This window comes from Diadema setosum, chromosome 5, assembly GCF_964275005.1.
Source record: "Diadema setosum chromosome 5, eeDiaSeto1, whole genome shotgun sequence".
NCBI lineage: Eukaryota > Metazoa > Echinodermata > Echinoidea > Diadematoida > Diadematidae > Diadema > Diadema setosum.
The window spans coordinates 30,859,305-30,878,826 of NC_092689.1; positions in this window are offsets into that span (position 1 = coordinate 30,859,305).

Here is a 19,522-nt window from a genome sequence, read left to right on the forward strand (position 1 = left end):
TCACCATTAATGCACACAAATCTACATACGGTAGCAGTAACGGTTGTGATTATAGAAATAACAGAAAGAGTGATATCTATAGCTATCATCGTCATCGTCATCATTAATGTAATCGTTTTGATCGCTATGACAACCATCATCATTGTAGTCATCTTAATTGTATATAGTTATCTTCAAAATAAGCTTGGCTGAGGACAGTACGGATAAAGTTAAATCTACCTCTAAATGATCATGACATGACTGTCATGTACATTAATTGAGCTGCAAAACAAAGTCTATAGAGCCAAGCAAGTGTGTGATACAATACCTGATTGACTCCCATGTGTAGTTTCTATCTTAAAATGATGCTGAAAATGTGTGAATTAGAATGACTGATTTGTGACCAAGGATTTTAAGTATCAGATAAAACGCTCTCTATTTTTTCCCCCCTCGGCCATCACGTTAGGAACCGCTTCGACATGCGTGTCGCTGGAAAGACAATCCGATGTGTAGCTGATTGGGCAGGTGATCTTCGTTATTCCGAGTCAGAAAATGAAACCTTTGACGTTTCAATGTTCATTTCATTTTCGGATCAACGAACCTTCGTAATACAGAACCTTTTTCTTTTTCATTTTTAGATTAATGAACGTCTAGAATAACGAACTTTATATGCCATTTTCGGATTAACGAACCTTCGGAATAACAACCCTTATTTCACTTTCGGATTATCGAATCCTCTTGATAGCGAACCTTATTTCATTTTCGGATTAACAAATCTTCGGAGTAACGAACTGTAACCCATTGGGCCATTAAGTCCTACCACAATATAGGTCCCCTGTTAGCCATTTATTACCACATTACCGTTGTACATTGTGATAGGGCCTGTATGTTATGTTTTTATGATGATGGCGTTATTTACAACTTAGAAATCAAATCAAAATTAATCATAGCACAGAGAGAGGTACGTGAGGTATCAAATCTGAGTAGGACATCCTAGCCTGTAAAGCTCCGGTCACACAGCGCTTTACGGCTTAAAAGTCTAAAAGTGGTCTCCCGTGAAGCAGACGATGTTGTTCGCGTTGATGTAGAGTTTAAGACGAGCTACGGTCGATTTGTAGACGTGGCAGGACGCGGGGAAAAATCGGAACGGCGTCGGACGCGGTAAAATGTTTTGAACTGCTCAAAATTTTACTCCGCGGACAACCGCGGGCGGCACACGTGGTAAAGACGTGCAATACACGTGAAACACACGTGATAATCCGTGTTCCGGCAGTGATTAAAACTTGGGGAGAAGCGGTAAGACGCTAAAGTTTAGCGGTCTGTCACGGGCAGAGCACGGTCATCTTACGTGTGTTACGCATTGGTATCACGGGAAATAGCGTGTGTTTAGCGGCTTATCACTGACAAATGGATTTTTCCGCGTACATGCACGTGGCTGGACGTGGTTAGCCGTGCTTAGGCAGTGTTTCAGCAGTGGAACAGCCGCCGATGGCCATACCCCGTACAAAAGCACGGCCAAACCAAAATTGACAAAAATTACCCTGAAGACCATGTCCACCAGATATTCAAAACTTTTTGTGCGTAATTTGGACGTGGAGTGCTGTGTGGCCGGGGTATAAGCATTGAGATGATATCGACAGAGTCAGTTATCAACATCGAATGAGTATGATGTTACATGAAACATTTGCCTAATGTCACTTTAGAGGAAATTCGTGTAAACTCTAGGTTTACAATGGTTTGTCAATTTAACGAACCAGACCCCAGATCTGTTTGTTTGTTTGTTTGGTTTATTTTTGCATTTTCTTTCTCCATATACAATTGCAAATGAAAACAGAATGATACAGATAACATATAAATCAATACAAAAAAAAAAATCATTTGCGTAACAACATTAGTCTGAAGTGACATATGAATCAAAATAACATATTAAGGCATACTGTATCTATTAACAAAGGAGAAATCAATACAGGGGACCGTCATCATAAGCAGAGCTTGACGTGGATGAGGCCCTACAGATCTACAAGTCATCAGTTAATCGTAGCTCATTCAAATGTTTTTGCTGTCTCACACAAATAGACAAGATAAAAAAAGACATCATTTATTATAAAGATGCGTAGTATCTTGTATCTCAACAATCTCGGTTCTTGAAATAGTTTTCCTAGACGATTGTGATGACTCTAAATAGGAAATGTTGTGATAATCGCTCGAAGCAGGCGGTCAAAAGATGGCGCTGTTTATGAATTTGACACACACACACACACACACACACACACACACAGTATCACAATCTGCAGAGTAATATAGACTGGCATTGTTTGAACTCTTTGTGCAAAGCCGAGTGCTCAGACCTATTGGAATTGTGTGTGATGTTGGCACATAAACAACTCAACTTTTGATAGTTAAAAAAAGGAGTAACATCGAAAGCAGAAAAAACATCGGTTTTTTTTTTTTGTAGAAAAGAAGAACACAATTTTAAGTTGAAGTGCTTAAAAATCTGAACAGCATAAACTATCAATTTCATGTCAAACAGTTAGCACAATAGAAAGGCTACTAGTGAGAAATTAGAATGGCTCATTTCATATTTTGCATTGATGTTGTAGTTCCCGAACTCATCAATTACCCAGTTAATGCTGGGTATGAATAAAATCATTTGAATTGAATTGAATGCTATCATTCCTCTACAAAATAATAATAATAATAATAATAATAATAATAATAATAATAATAATAATAATAATAATAATAATAATAATGATAATAATAATAATAACAAAAATAATAATAATAATAATAATGATAATAATAATAATAATAATAACAATAATAATAATAATAATAGTGATAACAACAATAATAATAATGATAATAACAGCAATAATAATAATAATACTGATAATAATAATGATAATAGTGATAACAATAATAATAATAATAATAATAATAATAATAATAATAATAATAATAAAGTGGTTTCAAAATAGTCAGTAGAAAATGAACGAGGGTAAGGCAACACCTGCAAGTGCTGGAGTGAAATATAATTAAAGATCTGTCTGAGGTAGACATCATCTTTACTTTCCATTACGTGGCATGTGGTCGAATGCATACAGCAATAATATTATTACACTTGTAAGAACTTAGATTTAGACAGATTGAAAAGCAGTAACAGATTTCAAAACAAGACCTGATAGTAAATGTCCACTTTTCTCTCACTTTAAGAACCATCGCACTCAATAGAAACAAAAACAAATCTTATAGGAACGAGATACTGTAATTTTATTCTCATTTCCCCCTTTCTTTAACTCTCTGTTTCTTCATATAGTTTGCAAAAAGCGGTGCGTTCCGATGATCTGGTTGCAATCGTTAGTCAAATCCTTGATTGTGAAAAACTTAAAGGCCCGAATTCACGAAGGTGGTACAAATTAAACCATGGTTTAAACCATGGACAAAAACCATGGAGCGCCAAGTGTTGCACGGAATATTTCGTTACAAGATTGGTCATTTTCGTTGACAAAATGACCGTTTCGATAATGAAATTATCATTTCGTGGACGAAATGTTCATTTAGTTACAAAATGTTGTCATTTCGTTACAAAATAATCATTTCACCGACGAAATGACTGATTTTGTAACGAAATTTTCCATGCGACACTTGGCGCTCCATGGTTTTTGTCCATGGTTTAGACCATGGTTTCATTTGTACCACCTTCGTGAATTCGGGCCTTACGTGTTCTACATGGAACCAGAGCTCTGCATGGAACGTACAGGAAACGCCCTCTGCGGCAAAGCGACGACAATGTTCATCCCGAAGAACTTGCTCTCTTCGTTCCCTGTACATGTGAGCGACGACAGACTCGAGGTCCTGATAAATGAGCAAACGGATGAATAGGTGACGAATCCCCGGAAAAGCGACTTCTCAACACGAAAAAATACAGCCAGTGGAGAATAGCTGATAACTTAAGTCTAGATCTGTACAACAAAAGCAGATGACACCATTTCGTTTATTGAAAGCGCCAGGAAGAATATCGAAAGTATTGTAAACAGTGAATATTACTGTGGAAAGGAAGTGGGGAAAAATTAATAAAAATCCTGTGGGCTGGCGTTCAGTCGGGAGTCACGTATTGTTGTGAACACAAAAGAACTGGCAATGTAGACATTGTCTTTTACTGACACCGTGCACAACCAAAGTTGGGTTAGAGCAAATATTCATCACTCATTCTCGATAAATCCCTACTGTTTGATTTTCCCAGCATAGTTTAATTGACGTACATTTTTCGATGTGGTCTTGATGTCAACACACAAATCTTCACCGTCTCTTCCGCTTCTCCCAACCTCAATTATTGCAGAATAAGCAACCAAGCGAGCTAGTTACGAACAAGAAAAAAAAGACACGGAAGACAATGATGAACAGGCCGTCTCCCGCTGACTTTGTGTGACATTCACATCTGTGTAATAAAAAAAAAAAATGTGTAGCAAAGTGACACCAATTGGGGGGGGGGGGGGGAGGGAGAAAACGTATATGGTCTTCTCATATCCTATATATGTCGTTCCTGAAATATTACTTCATTTGAATAACAATTTAATCTCAATTTATTTTCGTGTTTCTCAATGAAAAATGCACGAAATCTAGCAAAATATGATGATTCATATTGTCCAGCTTGGATATACACACTGTAAAATAAAAGATTTGCTGACATAGAACATAGCGGTCGATGTGTCAGTTTCGACCAGAGTAAAGACCAGAGTAAAAATGCTATGAAAAAAAAAATACGATGAAACCTACTTAAAAGCGCGCTTGTTAAGCGTATACCCGGTCCCAACATAAGCCTAGTATCAAGAACAAGAATAAGGAGCACAGGTACAACGTAACACCACACTAAGGGAAAATGAACGTAAATACTCGGGGGTACAGAAGAATGTTCTCTTCAATAATGCTAAATACAACCCTAGGAGACACATATAAACCGCATGCTGCCCACAAATCAGAAGTTGCTATGATAACTGTATTGAAAGAGGTGTAATAATGTGGTTGCGACATGAACTATTACGGTTAATACCGAATTAATATACAGGGGTATAGAGTTGGACAATTTAAAAAGAAGAAGAAGAAATGAAGAGTTTGTTTGCAAAAACCGATAAGTCCATTTTTGAAGAATTTGAAGTACGGTCTCTGTCATAAAGAACAAAATAATACCTTTTAAATGATATATTGGTCACTACATTATAAAGGTACATTTTTGAAGTTATGATCAAAAGAAGTAAAAGAAATCGTATTATTCTCTTTATTTTTCTTTTTTTTATCTTTCAATTTTTATTAAACAACATCAAACAAAATTACAGAGATGAAAAACATGATTATACAAATAAAAGTAAACAAGAAAAGAAAAAAAAATAAGATAAGGCAGCATACCAAAACCAATAATGTTGATTACTAAATTACTAAACAATATACATTGTATCAAGTAAAACAGTGTTATAACGAGGTTTTTAGGAACATATTTTTACAATTAACCCTTTGCTTCATTAGGTCCGTAGTCTATCAAGATACAGAAACAAACAATAAAAAAGGACCAACAAAATATGTGGCACATCCGGGACTCCGGATTCAACTACATAAATGAATTAAAAATCCAGTCTCCATTTTCGAAAATGTAAAGCAAGCGTGACCTTTAATGGCAAATATCTCCATTTGACAAATATGGACTTATCGGTTTTTGCAAACAAACTCTTCAAATGTAACGATAGTTCCTAGGAGTGACTAGTAGACGAAGCGAGAAATGAAAACGAAACGAAATCAACAATATCATCTCCTCTTCGTGGTTTGCGGCCAAAGTCACATCGAAAACAAATGTGAAATTTTAAAATGCAATGGCTTTCTTCTAGGGGCTCGCTTTTGATGAAACTGCTACCATTCTGATCGTCTGAATGAATTTTGCTCTTTCTCTATAAAGGGCAACTTAATAATGGGGATGGATGAACCATCACGTTCACTAGACATTTGCTTCTTCTTTTTTTTGGGGGGGGGGGGGGGGGGGTGAGAGGAATAAGAATGAACCATAAACGACCGTGAAAGATAAATGCACCCGTATCAGTCTACACCAATTAAAGACATGTTCTAGATTTTTTAAGAGGGCTATGGCTGCGGGTAAAGTAAACTTGTCGTGTCCGCAATGGCAGGATGAAGTATGAAGTTATAAATAGGGAGAAATGTGCGAGGATATTCAATTCAATTCATTTGTATTGTTTCTCCTTCTATGGAACATTAACATATAAATACAAGAAAATGGATCTTGAGGACACAATATTTGACTGTACGAAAAGATTGGAATTAATCCACGAACTGAAAGCATAAAACATATATCAAACCAAACTTGTTTTATTACCCATTCTCTGAAGAAAAGGATGGGTCCACTGAAAAGTAGTACTTCTATACTTGAGGAGAACTCAAGCAATTGAAGCAAAAACTTACAAAAAGAAAGTGATGGTATTTGAATTTGTTCTGGATTAATCAGAAGCACTGCCTTCGTAACACAATGGTAGCACTAAAACAGACAAAGCTTCAATTTGCGCTTAAACGAATACAGTCACGAATCATAAACGAATGACAATGGACGCAGACAGAAATCCTGTTGAGTGGTGCGTGACCTGTTTCTAAGTAATGCCAGCAAGCCTGTATAGAAACCACGATAATGAAGTTTTTTTTTTTTTTTTTTTGTGCGGTATCTGTTAGATTTTAATGTCTGCTATTCGTTGTTGATTTTCATAGGGAAGCCAAAAAAAAAAAATCTTTCGTGTTTGTCCTTGGGTCTCAAATCTAGCAGTTACAATGGACTAAATCCATTTCGACGCACAGAATATATTGGACTATAGACTCGTGTGCGTGGAGGTTCATCATAAGCTATGGTAGCAAAGGTCCTCAAACGAATTTTAGGACTGACGTAAAAAAAAGAAAGATTTGGTTTACTGTATGGATTGTGAAACTTGAACCACATGGAACCTTTCGAGTACCACTTCCTAAGTTGGAGACCTCTGTTTATCATTACATTTATTTTGTTGAGCACAGGTCCAAACTAGAAATTATCATCACGTATGAGACCCTAAAGGCAGGTCACGACTGAGATGAATATCAAATCTGATTTCATTTAGGGCCTACTAGCAGTAAATATCATGCAATATGCAATGCTTCAGAACACGTGCAGTCGTTGGTATATTATTATGCTAGGGGCGACCAAAATAATCTTGAGCCTCCGAGAGATTGCAAGAGGCAAAAGTACTTCCTTGCGCTATTTTTGAATGTAGCAGGTGCACGTCATGAGATCGACAGCCGCGAGTCATACAGCCCACCATTTATACAGCCCACGAGTCACACAGCCCATGAGTTCCACATTAAGCAAGTAAGGCCCACGAGCCGACACATTACACCCCGTGTTGGATCTGTCGAACTCGTGGGCTGTTTTTAGCTATTAGTGTCGAACTCATGGGCTTTATTTGCCTAGTGTCGAACTCGTGAGCTGTATGACTCATGGGTGCCGGTCTAGCCCTGTCCAGTAGCCCTGTCCAGCCAAAATCCTTTTTGAGATTCGGAAAGAGCTGGATGTGCGATGGGTCCAGGGCCCCGTTGCTCGAAACTTTGCGTTTAAACGCAATTTGAGTTTCTAGCGACGCAGCCCTGATAGTCCAGGCTAGGCTCCATAGAAAGTGCACCTAACCTTGTTTTTTGATATATACAATGTTTTTTGATGGTTTCTTGTCAATTCGAGGGTGCTGATTCCAAATCCGATTGATGCCACTCGCGTAACCTTGAGCATTTTCGGCAAAATGCAAAAATCCAAAATGGCCGCCAGATATGCTAATTTGGCCATGATAATCCCAGTTATGTCAATTTTATGACCAATTATTCCATCAAAGTTTTTTTAAATTTTTGTTCCTTGAGTAATTCTACCTGCATATTTTAAGCTTATTTTCAATTCAAAATGGCCGCCACTCCTATACTCATGTACTATATGAATGGCAAAAAAAATATGCATAGGAATAGAAGACGAATTTTCAGTCACATACCTACGCTTTTATCAAATTTTGCATGTGCCATGCAAATCTAATGAGTGCCACTAGCAAAACAAGCAAACAAACAAGCAAACAAACAGAAAATGTATTGTTTTTAGACTTATTATATTCTTCATACAAAACTTCAAAATGAATGCCACTCATATACCCCTGCACAATATGAACGGCAAAGTGTTCATGGAAAAAAACAAATTTTCTTTCTTTTTTTTTTCTGTCACCCAGGTACACTGTTTCTCAATTTGTGTGCTGATTATAAATCAGAGGATTGTCACTCACAAAAGCTGTTTTATTCTTTGATGCAAACATCCAAATTTGCTTCCTCAATCTGAATTTTTCCCAAGACTAAATTTGGTAAAACCCACCAAAGCTTAAATTGACGCCAACATCAACATCGTTTATCAGGAATTATTAGACATGAACAATTTGATAAAAGGCTGAATCCTAGATGATGACACAAATGAAATTTCCAATTACCTTTCCTGTTCTACATTATCTAAAGCGATATTATACAAACTTTTCAGTCCCCTCACCCGAGAAAAAATATGTGGAAGGGGAAAGTGGAAAAAAGGGACCACCTCACTTCCTGTTGTCAAATCTCTGAAATGAAAACAAGGCCCAAAGGTTTTTCGTGTTAACCTAGATGAACTATAATATGGAAGATGAATTCTACCATTTTTTTTTCTGAGTGAATGTGTTTGCGTATATGATGTCAAGAGAGACTCTGAGATCTGTACAGTGCTGCCTCATTCTGAAAGCAGTGTTATAACAACTTCACACTGCTTGTCCTTAATCTTCAGCACTCAGAGACTCCAACTCTCCAGCTTTCGACGGGAGATCTCCCGCCGAAAGCCCGTTTTGCAAAATATCCCGTTCTCCCGCTTGAGATTTACTTTCTCCTGCCCTGGCTCTGTGTCTCCCACTTGAAATGATTTCTTACTTTGTGTGTTCGTATGTTCAAAAACAAGCCTTAGATAGCACAAAAGAACATTAAGAACCCTATAAGAGCTTCCAGAGCTCAAGCGGGCCCTGGACCCCGGCCGCAGGGAACTTCGCGCTCTTGATAATTTATGCGCTTCGCGCATATCAAGTTGGAGTCTCCCGTTTGCTAGGGGTTTCAGGCGGGAGAATCTCCAGATCAGAAGGTACTTGGGGTTGGAGTCTTTGAGCACTTGCAGATTCAGGATTGCTCTAGGTAACCAGACCAGCCGTGTTCGGACTCTGAATGATGGCCTCCTTAATGGTGGCTGTAAACTAACTCCACTAGAGCTCTTTTTACCATATACATGGTGACATAACATTCCCTTCACGTAGGAAGTTTGCAGATGATCTTGCTTTTACGTCTCATAGACAGTCCTTGGATGACATGAGCCGAGTACTGACCCATCTCAAGACAATAGAGGAGTTCTTCACTTTCTGGAGACTTTGCCCCAACCTTTATAAGATTATCATCCGACCCATGCCTTCCATCTTAGTAACCATCTTGCCAATGCTGTGTTCAAGGTAGCCCTCTGTGGCAAGCCTTCCAAGCATAGGCTAAGGAAGTCTACCTTCCTTCACTGGCACTCGATCACTCTCCCTCACGCTGGATGGAAAGGATGGCAAGTGTCACCAGTCAACGTGCTGTCAACGCATACCCTGACCTTCCAAACACGATAGCATGGGGGCATTTCATGAAGCGTTTCGTCTGAAAAATTTGTCTGACAAATTTGCTCTCAGCCAATCAGATGCAAGGATTTTAGTAGCTTATAACAGTTAGTCAAAAAGAGAAGATCTGACAAAACGCTTCATGAAATGCCCCCTTGAACAACCTGCCATCAATGCGTCTGAAATCCCACAAGCCTAGATTTCCCTCCCGTAACTTGAAAGCTTTGACCCCAAAACCGGTTGGTGAAGATGCTGGTCTGATGTCATCTCTGACACCACCTAAGTTACGTACAACACTGTCTCTGGCCTGGCAACAAAGCCATAGGGCTTCAACGGGTGGTGATCAAGCAAGTCTTCATGTCTTCATTCTGTTTCTATGGCAAATAATCGCCCTCTGACCCCTGAGGAAGTGCTGAACATCACCAGATGTGGTTTCAATTAAAGCAATTGCAAGACTAATATGCATCTTTAGCCTGAGATTTCTGCAAATTTGGGGCTGATGTCACCTGTTGCCAAACATCCAATTAAAGGGTTCTTTAAAGACAATAAAAATTACAATTTTAGTTTTAAGACAAGACTGAATGAGATCATGATGTCAAAGTGTATAATTATTATCAACACCTGGGAACTGTGAGAGAACTGAAAGAGGTATCTCACTGCTCCTTTGTTGATGTTTAATGAATAGTTTGTACGGTATTGCGTTTAGACAGTTTCGTTTATGCCTTCACCAGTTTTTGTCGTTGTTTTAAGTCAAGAAGAAAATCAAGTTTACTCTATAATATCAAGGCGGTACTTCTAAATTATATCATATCAAAGTGATGGAGGTTATGATCCATTTCAAACTCACCTCCCTCCCCCGCCCCCAACTCCTTGCTAGAAAAAAAAAAATCTATAATGTTAAGGGTTTTTAGTTGTGTCATTAACGTCCGGTATGTTTTTGTCTGCAACCATGTATCTCTGCACTTACTGTATAGGATTTTCTGTACTTTGTTAATATGGTTATAGGGGAATGTATATTAGAAGCTTTGTTTTCTAGATTCCCCTCCATTTTCAACATTATTTGATAAATACAATGCATCTAGGCTTCTTAATATATTGTGTTAGTATTACATTTTCATATTCAACCTGCGTGTAGAATATGATATTATATTGATTTCTTCCGAGACGTTTAGTGAACTTATATTCGTTGTTGAGACAAAATGAAATAGATAAGAAATTGTGTTAAACATAGTAAGGTTTATGAATATTAAATGCTGAAATATACATGTAGGCCCTCTATATTGTAAGTGACACCCAACATATTTGTATTACACATGCAACACTTTATCACAGCGTAGGTACGGGACTGGAAATACAGTAAATTTGTTCTATATTCCCATGCATTATGTTTTGCCATTCATATAGTACATAAGCATAGGAATGGCGGCCATTTTGAATAAAAATAAGCTTTAAATACTAAATGAACCTATATGAAATGAAATTCTCTTGCAAATGCAGATGGAGTAACTCTAGGAACAGAAATGTACAAAGATTGGTGGAATAATTTGTCATATAATGCGCATTATTATGTTTATCACGGCCGAATTAGCATATCTGGCGGCCATTTTGGATTTTTGCATTTTGCCGAAAATGCTCAAGGTTACGCGAGTGGCATCAATCGGATTTAGAATCAGCACCCTCGAATTGACAAGAAACCATCAAAAAACATTGTATATATCCAAAAACAAGGTTGGGTGCCTTCTAGCCTGGACTATGATGTCTGGTAAATAACGAGGGTATGGAACAACTCGGAAGCCATCGCTAGAGTGTCACTGATGAATGCACTGGTGCGTTTAATCGTCCTGGCGAAACATTTTGTGATCATTCTTTGCCTCTTCTCTTGATATTTTTTTTTTCGCGTAGGCAAAAAGTTGGTCAGGGTAGTATTGTAAATTATATAGTACCGTCCTTCTGCAGGTTGTCTATCATGCTATGACCAAGAAATATAATTTGATGGGTAGGGTTAAGATATATGAAAGATTTAATGGACCGAATATGGTCTTCACGATGGTGCTTGTTGCATAATCCTTTCCATGCTAGGCTCAAAACTTTTCTGTCACTGCTCATATACAGCACAAGGCACCCACACATTATCAATAATGTGTGCAATGCAATCGTTTTTGTTTGCTAACACTGTGAAGGCATGTGAAGACAGAAGCAAAATATAGCAATAATAATGATGAAGAACCACCCAGCCTGCTTTTGCCGTATAGTGAGCACATGATACGACAGACCTACGGGCCGGAAAGTTCAAGAAAGGTATTATGTAATTCACAGTGCTAGGCTATATGGTGCTTTAGTTGTTTTATCAAAACGTGACATGAAGAGACGATGTGAAGTAACTACATGCAGTTAAGGTTTAGTTAATTCCTCTTATTTCTTTAAGGGATAAAACAAAAAAGTCATGGCTTGATAGATTTCAATACATATTTGGATGAGTCACTACCATAGACATATGTCTAGATTTTTTTTTTTTTTTTTTAGCCCACCATGTTGGAGTCACCGTAATGTGTCGATTGGTGAGGGTACAGTCACCTTGGGAATTAGAGACAATGCATTGATCGTGCAGTGACGTTAAAGCGTGAACCTACTGCAGTGATACATCGACAGATTTCATCTTTCACTGCTTCACAGGTATGTTGTAAATATCCGCTCTGTATCTGTCTTCTATTTCAAAAGAGACGTCTGTTATAAGCTATAAACTTTATGAGACTCCTTTGAATCGATGAACTATTAAACGATGATGACTGGCAAGGCAAGGCCAGTGACACATTCCGCCCCCTTCGTGCCCGTGACCATGACGTCGCTGTATGTTGTCATAATTTTGAACAACGTATGAGGGACGTCTCTAGAAAGTTAAACTTAGATATGGACGAACCAACAGAGCGACGTTGCTAATCATTATAATTACAGCATTTTGTGCAAAATTTATTGTGTAACATCATACGCGATTACATTACATTACATTACATTACATTACATTACATTACGTTACATTTAATTTAATTTAATTTCATTTCATTTCATTTCATTTCATTTCATTTCATTTCATTTCATTTCATTTCGTTTCATTTCATTAAGTTTCCACACAAATCATACAGTGTTGTGTTTACAACATCCATCCATGACAATGTAAAGTAACACATAAATTATGAGTTATAAGTGCAGTATGTACAAAAAGCATTTACATGTCACAAAATCAGTTGAAACCATTCTCCAGTGCATTACATTCATGACGGATAAATAAAAATGTGTGTGGTGGGAACCTACATTGCTGTCTGTCTTAGTACAAACACATATGCACGTACTCGCAGATGGGTAAATAATATATACGCAAATATACGATTTTGATTTTGACAAATATATACATATATATATATATATATATATACATATACATATATATATATATATATATACATTTATATAAATGTAGATGTTGCTGCAACTATGTATAAAATGATGCATTACTGTTCATACCGATAATCTGGAAGTAATTTATTGATCTTAATAACGATTGGGGTACTCGTCTATTTGTTTAGTTGTTGTTTTCTTTTTTATTTTCTGTTTTGCTACTTACTTCTCGGTGAAGAGCGATGGTGTCTCGGTGAGACTCTTGATCTAGACCCGTTTATCTTCGTTTTCCGAAGGTTCGTCATTTCGAAAATGGAGTAAGGTTCATCATTCCAAAGGTTAGTTAAAAAAAAAAAAAAAAAGGTTCGGGATTCCGAGGGATAGTTAGCACGCACTTTTTTTCTCTCTCTCTCTTTTTCGTTTCTGGATTAACGAACGTGATTTCGTTCTTGAACGTTCGAACCTCGGGAATAACGAACCATATTTCATTTCAGAATAACGGACCTTTGGAATAGTGGTACGAATGTTCGGATTTCGTACCGAACGAACATCTAGGTTCATGGTGTGTTTCGGAACGACTAACCTTCGGAATAACGAATGAAATTTCATTTTTGGATTTACGAACCTTCGGAATAACGAGCATCATTATCAATGACAAAATCATTTGTCAAGATTACCCCCTATACTGTTGAAATTTCTTCTCTCACCATACTCACAGTGTGTGTCCGGCAGGTCAGTCGTGTGGGTCACACATGTAGCGATAAAAATCATCAATTTCAAATGTCAATTTTCTGTGTGTGTTTTTTTTTTCACAGAGACTAAATTGTCTTGATGGGACCCCTTAATGCTTGGCGTTGTACAACAGGGCGAATGGGTATATAATAAAAGCTTGAATTGCTCATTGCATTTGAATGGGTGAAATATAATAAGTACTGGAAAAAACAAAAGCAAAAACGCATAATGTTGTGAACACGTATACAGTATATACAGTATATGATACAGAAGGATAAACGAGCAATAACTAGGTGTCCCATAAATTTATCAGTAAAGCGATCTGAAATTCTAAATGAACAAACGTGCAAACCACTGCAACAACAACATTGAAAAGGAATTTCCTCAGCAATTTTTTGAATAAGAATCCCTGACTTTCAAATGTTAAATATCGATTAGATAAATTGTTCACACAACTTTATCATCATCCCTCTGATTCCAATTTTGACATCCCATACTGTTGACAGTGTCTCCAACTTATTTTTCCTCGTGAAGATCTCTGTTTAAAACATTTGGCGTCAGATTTCGTACTGGGAAAGAAGAAGTCCACTGACAAATAACAATTAGTATTTTTAATATAAAAATTCCATGTCTTCCATAGGGAGTTGAAGGCTTATATATCCAATGTTTATTGAGCAGAGCAAAGTTTTTTATTTCACGGTCACATATTGTTGTTGTTGTTGTTGTTGTTGTTTTAATTTAAAGCACCAGAATGGGAACATTTATTTTGGTGTTATTTCGTGTCCCCTGTACAGCCACTTAAAATGTATAAACGCCGGTCAGGGGGAACACTGTTGGTATAATGAATGACTTTGTTTTTCCTTCCTGATAATCAGCTATATAAAGCAGCAAAGAGTACAAAATGCTGCCGCCAGGCAGCTAGCCACTGTAGAAAGAGAAGCATGAACATTGGATCTCCCATTTGACGTATACTACACTGGCTTCTAATATAGATACAGGATTCACTTAAAGACTTTAGCTCTTCTGTTTCTTTGTTTAGGAGTAATCTTTCCCCTTCATATCAACAGGAATTGCTGGTTCAATACAGATCGGGGGGGGGGGGGGGACACCCGGGTCTGCGCCCCTTTAATTTTTCTGAAAATGAAAGAAATAAAGAAAAAATGATAGAGCGCAATTTTCGACTGTAGTGGCTCCAGGAAATTGCGCCGAAGCCCTATTTTTCGATGAAAAACGGAAGTGGTAAGAGAAACGGGGAAAAAATAGGAGGGGAACTTTTTTGGGGTCAGCTGATTAAGGTGGAAGTGGCACCAGATCTATTTTTGCGCCCCCCTCCTCTTTACGGAATTCCTGGATCCGCCCCTGCAATATCACCCCATTAGACACGTTTTAGATCTCAGTCCAAATTCGAACTTGTTTCCCTAAGAATGGACACGATGCACAATCGTTTCAGTTATCCGTGAACTGTGGAATAACATTACATTACATTAAAAACAACACTTGTTAATCATTTCATGTTGAGTTATTGAATGATATGATTTTGTTAAAGATTAAACCGTCTTTTTTCCTCTGTTATCTCCACCCAAGAGTGTAAAAGGATGAAAATGTAATTTCGGCTTCATAGAAATGGTTTGAATTATTACTATATCATTATAAACAAATGATGGAACGCCACCTTTTGATTTTGTTTATGTTTGTTAATTGCGGTGAGAATATATATAACTGTTTTTCTTTTGTGTAGCTATAGGCCTACACGTATTTGAATTCAAATTCAAATTCAAATTCAAATAGACTTTTTAGGAATTTTCTGCATCGAATATGTATTACAAATGAAATTCAGTAATTTTTTCTTTGTTTACAAGACAAGAGAACATACAGTGTGGACATCTGAATATAAAACTGAGATATACGTGTACATATTGATAAAGAACAGAATAAGAGAATACGTCAAATTGGGAACCACTCGGGGTAAAGTGAATCAAATGATCTGACTGAATTATGGCACATGTATTGGGATTGTGAATGCAGAAGACTGTCGTCAAATAAGCATATAGCTTGAAGATACGACAGCCTCGAAAAAGAAGAAGAAGAAAAAAAAAGGAGAGCATACATCTTGTATACTTATCGAAAAGAAAAGGAAAAGAAAAAAAACAGTGACAATCTGGCATCACATTGCGACAACAAAAATTGTATAGACACTATATATACAGAGAATGAGGTGAGTGAGGTCAGTGCTGGTGCAAGGCATTAGTGAAAGAGCCCATCAGGCGCGCAATACTAGATCCCTTTTAAGATAGGAAAACTTCAATAATTCTATTGAGTAGTTTGATGTAAGGAAACGGGGGAGGGGATATCAAAACATTAAAAACTAATGTATTTAGTTTTTGGTTACAAAAGTCAGATATCAGCTAATTCTCATAACTTGAACAATATTTTGGAAAAGATAATCGTCAGTACTGGGTGGCACTGTCATAGTCTTATCAAAACACTTCACCACACGCAATCACTAGAATGTACACGCACACACACACACACACACACACACAACATGATATACATTATATAGAAATTGATATATATATATATATATATATATATATATATATATATATATATATATAATATATGAATGTATATATATATATATATATATATATATATATATATATATATTTACATACAAGCCGAAAGCTCGATTGATTAAAAGGGAGAACAAGATCGAGAGCAACGTCTGCCTAAATTCAAAGTCTAATTTCTTTCACTATGTATCATATTATATACACACACACACGATGTAAAGTATGCGCACGCAGATGCATACGCATCCTGTTTTCATTTCTAACTTCTTCACTACCTTTAAGCATCTTTAACTGTAAGTCGGCTTGATGGGTAGCAATTCTGGCATACATGTAGGTGGGTGTTCAAATTCCCGCAAGGAACATAAGGACAAGGCCATTTTTACACCTACCTAACGCATATTTATCTGCTTCAAATTTTCACCTGCTAAGGAGTGTTTTGCTGCGAACGTTAAATTTATTTTGTATTCTAAGAAAAGAAGCTAGAGGAACAATATCTCTTTCTACTCCTCTGTTTCATTTAGAGCCTGGATGCGATTCGGTTTAGTAGCTTCTTGGGAGTTTTCAAGAGCTCGTTCTTAGTGCCTCAGCGGGGAGCCCATTTGCGGGACAATTATGCCTCTTTATGTCTTGCTGTACGGACCCCTTTCTCCCAAATACCTCTAAACCGAGCGCTATCACTGCTTTATAAAGTGTTTGGACAGAATGCACAGCAAAACAAGATGATTATTGGTCTTTCCATACACAACCATTGCCCCCACCAACCACCTGAGCGCTTCGAATTTATCCTTGGCCTCTCCGTCTATATGGCTCTGAAGAGTCTTGCATGGCTTACTTTCATAGCCTTTCAGCTAGTTTTATTTTAGCATCTTTGGTATTTAAAAAAAAAGGTGATGAGACTCGGGCTGGTCCACTTTGCTTACCAGTGTGAGATCTTCAGAGCAGCCGAATTTATCTTTGTACCGGCGGCCTCAAATTTTGAACAATGGGGAGCTTTAGATTCGCGACGCAGGCGTTGGCCGTTCTCCTCACTCCGCGCGTCCTGTTGCAAAGTAGCATTAGATTACCCGAGGACGCAGCCTATAGGCCGGCTACAAAGTAAAAATGGCGCTCTATAGGATTATTGCATCAACCTGATCTCGTAGCTCTCTGCGGTGTGAATTTGAGCGGACGCAAAAATAGCCCAGAACCGACCCGTGCAAACTCAGACGACGCGAGGTCGATGATTTTGATAAGCGATATCGCGCATGTACAAAACAGTTTTTCCATCTTATTAACGTCCGCGTCGCGAAAATCTTAAGCTCCCTGTTGCGCAAAGGAAGAGTAGCGCGAAGTCGTTACTTCGTTCACCGATCGGCTACAGGACTCGGTGATAATATGGAGTTAGCGTTTCCATCAACAATACCAGCTACAATAACAATATATGAAGGGTTTGTTTGCAAAAACCGATAAGTCCATTTTTGAAGATTTTGAAGTACGATCTCTATCATAAAGTACAAAATAATACCTTTTAAATGATATATTGGTCACTACATATAAAGGTATATTTTTGAAGTTATGGTCAAAAGAAACACAAATTTTCTTATTATTCTCTTTATTTTTCTTGACCTTTAATCGCAAATAACTTCATTTGGCAAATATGGACTTATCGGTTTTTGCAAACAAACTCTTCATATATATATATATATATATATATATATATATATATATATATGTGTGTGTGTGTGTGTGTGTGTGTGTGTGTGTGTCACTCATTTATCATTTAGATGGTGACAAGCAACTCATGATCTATGGTAAAATACATTTTGTTGATTATTATATTATGCAAACAGTGAATGGTCATGAGTGCAATGGTTCAACATTTCGCACAAGGTGACAGATGAGGCGCTATAAAATGTCCAACCCAACGCCAGATTCGGATTCAACACCCTCCTAATGGGATAAAATGATCAAGTTCAGCCTCTAGCAGCCGGACTATTGCTCTTTGCAGTACAGATGGCGGTGCGCGCGATAGGATCGAGCCCATGCAATTTCTTTGACATACACGGCCGTCTGCATGACCGATCGAAGAGCATCCCTATCATTGAAATGCAATACATGTATATAAAGTTTTATCAGCTGATGTCATCGTCCATAGACACATTTGATAAAACATATTAAATACACAGGTTAAGATCATGACGTAAGTGAAGATGCAGCTAACGCTAGGAGTCTCAGGTATTCAGAATGACTTGTAACAAATATGTCGTAGCAAAAGATCAATACAACAAAAGGTTTTTTTTTTTTTTTTAAAGTGTGCTTGTGCGTAACGTAACTGCAGAAAAGCATCCTGTGACTTACAATGTGCACTTGTATATAACTCCTCAAAAAAAAAAAGTTCTGCAAGTCCAATTTGACGTATCATATTTCTCTCAAAACTATATCATTTCATTCAAATGTGACATCATAAGAAAGCCTGATTACATATCTTTAAAATGATACCTCACTTGCTATGATTGGGTATTCCTGGAATGCGCAGTATGACTGAGTATGAGGAAAGGCCAAATGTGAAATGTTGCAAAATAGAGCAAACATGGTATGTAAAACAGTGTAATTCCCATTTACTTTGTCGTTTCAGGGAAGGAATGTGCTTGAAAAGAATGCATTGTGAGATTATCATTAGATTCCAAGCTTCATCCATGAATTAAAATATGCAGTAGTATCTGCAGATTAAAATCAAACATAAAGGTTGACCAAACAGTCATCTAATGTCTAGGAAATGGGAACTTTTGAAAGTGCTGTCATTTCAGCATTGCTTATTCCAGTGGCCTTTTTTCATCAAAATTGTACATTATCAATAGTAGAATTGTTGCGACTTTTCACTTTTGATCTGTCCCCATACTCAACTGTTTTGCACACTCCAAGAACACCCAATCATAGCAAGTGAGGTGTTTTAGAGATTATTAATCAGACTTTCTTATGATGTCACATTTGAATGAAATGATATAGATTTGAGAGAAATATGATACGTCAAATTGGACTTGCAGAACATTTTTTGAGGAGATTAGTACCCTTTAAGTGTCTAATTTTACTCTTTCAAGCAACACGTTGGATTGCAATCGAAATTTCAGTTATTCAAAATCATCGCTGCTCTTGAAGTTT